A 6,770-nucleotide genomic window follows, 5' to 3' on the forward strand; every position below is an offset into this window, starting at 1 on the left:
AAAAAAAAAAAAAAAAAAAAAAAAAAAAAAAAAAAAAAAAAAAAAAAAAAAAAAAAAAAAAAAAGGACCAAGTGTGTGGAATTCTAGTTATAGTTCTGCACACTTGGAATTCAGCAAACCCAACTCCTGCTGCTCATTCATTTCCAAGAGGGAGAGACATGAGGACTGGAGAAGGTTTTCCTGACAACCCTTCAGTTGATTATTACTAATAAAATCCCCAAACAGAAGCACAATTTTACCTGCATCTAATAATAAACATTAATCACAGATAATTACCAATAATAAGTAGTTATCATTGATGGAAAACTTGCTATAACGTAGCTATTATTCCTATTTTATGGATGAGGAGATGGGTACAGATAGGTCAAATGATTTGCCCAATATGCAGCCAAAACTGATAAAACTAGAAATCAAAGCCAGGACTAACTCCAAAGCCCATCCTACTAGTTTTAGATCCGTGAACTTGGACAAACCACCATCCAGTGGCATGAAGGATACTACAAAGTTATTCTCCATCCCTATCAGACCTATCAATAAACAAACAAAAGAAAATTAATTGGAAATGCAGCATGTGAGATTGTCAGCATAGATTTCCTGGATAATTAAAACTTCAATATATCACGAGTAATTTTGTTCAACACTTTGCTCCAAGCAAAGTTCCTAGAACATAGAAAGTGCTCAATATATATTTGTTGAATGGCTGGCCAGCTAGATGAATGGAGAGATTAATGAATGAACTCCATTCTAATTACCGTTCTCCTTCTTTGGATAGTTTTTGTTTTTTTAATCAAGCAATATTTTTTGGATTGCATTCCTCCTTTAATCTTAACTGGTCTCCTGACTGCCCTCATAACCCCAAACACTAAAAAACTGCCTGTCCAACATTTTCTATGTTCTTCTTCCAATTTACAGGGGCTCCCTTCCCTGTCTATTTAGATACCATTTTCTTCAAGGCCTGGCTCAAAATATTACCAAGAAGCCTCTGCCAGCTAGCAGAACCCACATTAATTCCCAACTCCTTTGAATCCTCACAGTTCTTCAAATTCACTGTTTTATAAAAGGGTGTTAATCTTGATCTTCCAAATGGCCCACTTGAGAAAATCCATTTGTTCTTCTTTCTAATTATCATGTTTTTCAAAATATGTCCACAAAACATGAGTTCTTAATGTTTCCCAAAAAAGAGCATTCTATGATGAAAAATTCTGGGGACATATCCGGTTAAACAGAGGTGTACAACTCACTTTGTGATAGACCATCTTGAGTCTTTCATACACTAATGTGCATTTGATTCTGTAACATTTCCCAACCTCTTTGATCACAGAGACCTGAAAATATCATAAGGTTCCTACTCCTTGAAAGTCAGTCTGGCAAACGCTGGTCAAGTATATGCTCCTTCTTAAATGGGTGATTGATGATTCTCTCAGCTACCTAAACTGGTTGAGATAAGCATCAGTGCAGAAGGTAGGGAGACAGGTTCATACACCTATATTCTAGGAATTCTGCTTGCTTGCTTACGTGTTTTCAGAGTAATCTTTGAGTGGCTTATGACACAGAGAGAGAGCTCCATTTAAGAATTAAATTTATGTTTTTGTGGGCCTTGAACAAAGGTAGATAAAGAAGCAAGCTATCAAAAATAGCTTTGTGACTTTGATCACAACGAAGAAAGGCAAGGAGGGAAAAAAAGCAGAAGCTGGCTCTTTTGCAGGGGAAACAAGGATAAACTTCATGGAGAATAATAAAGACAAAATATTATCACGTGTGAAGGTTAAGCGTAGCCAAGTCCCAGAATGTAGGGTCTGAAGAGCTAACTGGTCCCTTTACAGAGCATCTAGACTATCCTAACTCCTGATTTCACAGCTGGAGAATTAATAGGAGTCACTTGACTCCCTCATTCAATACATTTCCTAGAGAAAGAAAAAAGTATTAGGCAATCCAGCCCTGAAAAGGTGAGGTCTGGGTGTCCCCAGGTGCTGAAAAGATTGTGGTAAGCTGTCCTTCTCAGTTGTAATTTTACATACTATATATTTATGTTATTCTTTGAATATAATTGTGTCTCTTAGTAGAGTATATGTTCTCTGAGAGCAACGACTAGCTCTTGACATAGTGGGCATAGTGCCTGGTGTATTCAGTAAATATTTGCTCAGTGAATGAAAGGATGTCCGGAACAATGAATGAATACATTACTCTGCCCACTGCTTTGAATCTTTTGTGAATTCCTTCTTTCTCAGCACTGTACCAAATGATGAACGTCTAAGAGCACAAACTCAGTCAGTCTGATTAAAGAATGCTGTCTATTTGAGCTTCTACAAGACAGACCCCAGAGAGCTAAAGGGGGGTAGAGGGGGACACTTCCTGATCACGAGTTGCTTTTATCTGCCTGGGGAAAGAAGACAAGCAACAAAAGATGCAATAGTCTGAAAAAAAAACAAACAAATCTTTTCAAGAAGGACATAAGCAAAATCAAAGACTGCTTCTCAATAATTAATTCTAGATTCACTCATCATGATTTTTTAAAACTCTTCTTGAAGCCAGGCACAGTGGCTCACTTCTGTAATCCCAGCACTTTGGGAGGCTGAGGTGGGCGGATCACTTGAGGTCAGGAGTTTGAGATCAGCCTGGCCAACACAGTGAAACCCCATCTCTACTAAAAATACAGAAGTTTGTTGGTGGGGTGGCTCTTGCTTGTAATCCCAGCTACCTGGGAGGCTGAGGCAGGAGGATCGCTTGAACCTGGGAGGCAGAGGTTGCAGTGATCCAAGATCGCGCCACTGCACTCCAGCCTGGGCGACAGAGCAAGACACTGACTCAAATTTTAAAAAACTCTTCCTGAGCTTGATTACATTTTTAGTCTTATCTACCTCTTGGGGTCAGGAGCTCAGTGAGTCTACTCCTCGCTAGCAAATAAAGGTGACTTTTCACTAGCTTAAAATTACCTCTTTCGGACTTCAAGGGGAGGTAGAGGGGACAAGTCGGGGTGGGGAGAGAGGAGATCCTCATTTCGGCATTTGGGTTTTATGACAGGCTTCTGTTTTTCCTCTTCTTCCCCAGCACAGTATTACAGATTTCAGTTATATTTCCTCTGGAGTTTCAATTTTGTTTAGATGTCAATGAGTTACAATGAACTGTATGTTCCTGTTCTCCCAGTTCTCCCAGCACAGTACAGACTTTTGGCCACTTCACATGGTTTCTGCCAGAAAACTAAATTTCAAACAGGTGAAGCCCAGCTGATTAGCATTATAAGAGATTGTAATTACTTAACAAGCATATATATACCCGGAGGAACTTGGAGAGAAATACGGTGTTTTGCCAAGTGTAGCTTTTATTTATGTAAAATACTGCAGGCTTGCTCTGGAGTTCTTTTAGCCTAAGTGAAACCCCTGGAAGCTTTGTCTGAACATGCTTCAATAGCTCTGTGAGTTCAGGCGCTGGAATTTGAAATTTCATTTCTTGTTGCTGCCAACTACAAAGGATTTTGTATCTAAAGCCCAGATGAGAATTTAAACTTCATTTAAACTCTGCAAATGGAGGGGAAGTGGGCCTTTTGCTTCTTCCCTCACCACGGCACCTGGCATGGGCCCTGGGCACCCAGAGGGTAGAAAATTCCTACTTTTAGGAACTTCAGACTTGATGGAGATTCTTCAGCTTGATGCAAACTGCTACATGGAAATAATATAGCATTCTCTCATAAGAACATCTTCAAGGATCTCACAGATTTTTATAAAATAAAATATCCTTCCTCCTCCTCCTCCTCACTTCTTTCAACCATACAGGATTGTTTAAGAAATTCATTCAGCTGGTTTCTATCAAGATGCCATGGTCCTCAGAGGCAGGAATTATGCATACCCAACTTTTGTTGTACCAAACCCCATATCTACCAATAGTGCTAGACTGTAGTAGGTACTACAGAAATACACACTTGTTTTGTGTGCATTCATTCATTCCTTCAACAGTGTGCCAAGAAATTCATTTATTCATTCAACAATTTATTCATTCATTCAACAAAGTGCCAGGCAGTGTTTTAGGTGCCAAGATATAGCAGTAAACAAAAAACAGTAAACATTTTTACAGCATCTGATGTTCTGGTATTAGAGATAAACAACAAAGATAAATATGAAAACTAGGATATAAGATAAAGATAAGAGCTAAAGAAAAAAAAAAAAGCAGCAAAGGAGCAAATAAAGTATAAAAGAAGAGGGTGAACTTTTAGATAGGGTTGCCAGAAATGGCCTTACTGAGAACATAGCATCTGGGCGAAGACTTGAGCTGTGTGGATATCTGGGAAAGGAGCATTCTAGAAAGATGGGATGGCAAGTGTAAAGACTAAGGCAGGAGCATGGTAAGTGCATTTAAAGGGTGCCAAGTGGGTCAGGATAGCTGGAGACGAACGAACAAGGAGAAGAGTAGCAGGTGATGGGGTCAGAGAGGTCACAGCAGAAGGCCTGACTCGGTTGGTCTTGTAAATTATGGTAAGGGATAATCTTACTGAGGCATCGTGAGCAGACACAGGATCTGAGAAGCTGGGACAAGGCTGTTGATATAATCCAGGTGTGAGATAATAGTGACTTGGGCCCAAGTGGGGTCAGCAGAGGTATAAAAAGGATCTGATTTGGGATATATTTTGAAGGCAGAAACAGCAGATATTGCTGATGTAAAAGATACGGGGAACCTGAGAATGAGAGGTGTCAAGGATGGCCCCTCAAGATTTTTGGCTGGGCAGTTGGAAGGCTGGAGTTGCCATTTCTTAAGCTAAGGAAGAAGGGCGTAGATTGGGGAGAGGGGAAATTAGGTATACAATATTAGGCCTATAGAGTTTGAGATGCCCTTTACACAATGAAATGTGATGACATGAAGGCAATCCCATACATAAATAAATTCTAGAGTTCAGGGTCAGGTATGAGGTGGAATTAGGAATTTAGTGTGAACAGCATTGAAAATGTATTTAAATCCATGAAGGATGACATTGGCACAGTAAAACCAAAACACCAGCTCCCAAATATCCTCATTTCCAATTACTCATATGCTTCAATAAATAATTAACCTTTGTCTACAACGGCCTCAGTTTCTAGACTTTCCAAAACAATCTCATTTGAAGTAATTCTATTATTTTCAAAAGGGCAATTTGTTAAGCATAACTAAATCAAATGTATTTTTAGACTATGTAAGACTTTTCATATAAATACACTCACAAATCAAGGAGAAAAATATCTTTCACTGGACCATATGTTCTGATTTAAGATTCTAAAACTATGAATATACACACATGACTCTTCAAATATTAATAAAGTTGCTGAAATGTATTATACCCAGACCACCTGCTACAAGCTTTATGGTTCCTTATTTAATTCTCATAGCAACCCTAAAAGTCAAGACCTATGACATTTCCATTTTACAGATGAGGAAACGGGCTGAAAAAGCCTAAGTCACATGCCCAGAGTCACATAACTAATGAGTGGTAGAGGCGCCTTACAGTTAGAACTCACTGATTCCAGGGAGAGGGGCCCACTGAGGAGCTAGGGATTGAGCGTCTCAAATATTCACTAAATCTGCTGCTGGTCAAAGACACCAAGAAGAAGAAACAGGACAAACAATCCTTGACTGTCCATGAAGTTGGAGGCTAACTCAGGTCCTTAACTCTAGTGACCCAATGCCAAGAGGTTGCCTGTGATCGCACTGGGTCAAGGACAAATCCTTCAAGTAGTTGTGAAACAACCAACTATGTACCAGCAAGAGCAATATTACATGGTAATACAGGAGTAGGGGAAAAGGAGGGCTCCAGGGACCCTCAGCTGCTGGGGAAGAATTCAGGGGAAAGGGGCATATAAAGGAGATATGGACCATTGCCAGTCCCTCCCTACCTCCTTACCCCCTTAGTAGTCCCCTCCCACCCCACTGTGTTTAAATGATAATGGAGGTTTCAGAAATACTTTTAAAAAAATTTTCCCTACAAATGTCCGGAAGATAGAGATGTGCTCTAGGGCTCTATGTATCAAAGTGCGGTCATTCAGCAGGCCTGCTTAACTCAGGCTCCATTCAGGGCATCAGAATCAGCACTGCTAGAGGCTGTGCCCTGGTATCTGTGTTGCAAGAATCTCCCCCAAGTGAATTCTGGTGGGCCAAGGGAGAACGGCCTCAGAGGTTAACCTCTCCAAATGGTGTATAGGCCTATCTCACAGAGTCCAAACAGGGTATAGGCCTAGCTCCCAGAGTCAGCAGCGGCGCCATCATTTTGCAAAGCTTTGCTGATGGGCTACTTGGGAAATATAAACCAGAAACAACACTTGTAGTGTCCCATTCATTGCCAAATGAGATGGCCAGACTGAAGAGAGCTATTTTGGAGAATCCAGAAACCGGCTTTCTCAGGGCCTATATAATAATGAATTCTGTCAAAAACGCTCTCTAGGTCAGCTCCATGCTCATTTTGGGGGATATAATAATAATCATTGTAGTAGACATGCATTGAGCAGTTACTAAGGATCAGGCATTGGTCTATGCACTGTAACTGTACACATATTAACCCATTTTAATCTCCACAATCACCCAATTTCATTATAGGGAGGTATATTTATTATCCCCCATTTTGGACAGGGGAAGAAATGGAAATACAGAAGGTTAACAAGGTCTTGAAGATGGTAGGCGGTAGACGTGGGCTTCAAGTCCAGAGCAATCTGGCTCTAGACTTCACCACTCCGGGGAATCGCCTCTCAAAGGATGGCTTTCTGTACCTCTGTATTCTGAGTGCCTGTCCTCTTTTTTTTTTTTTTTTTTTTTTT

General features: G+C 40.2%; 1 protein-coding gene across 2 annotated transcripts in view; it reads right to left on the reverse strand.

Moving 5' to 3' along the window:
• The window catches only part of LOC108315475 (protein kinase C epsilon type-like), a 198,658-nt gene that overhangs the window by 186,379 nt on the left and 5,509 nt on the right, over nucleotides 1–6,770 (reverse strand). The window lies entirely within an intron of this gene.

Source organism: Cebus imitator, unplaced genomic scaffold (genome assembly GCF_001604975.1).
Source record: "Cebus imitator isolate Cc_AM_T3 unplaced genomic scaffold, Cebus_imitator-1.0 Scaffold172, whole genome shotgun sequence".
Classification (NCBI taxonomy): domain Eukaryota; kingdom Metazoa; phylum Chordata; class Mammalia; order Primates; family Cebidae; genus Cebus; species Cebus imitator.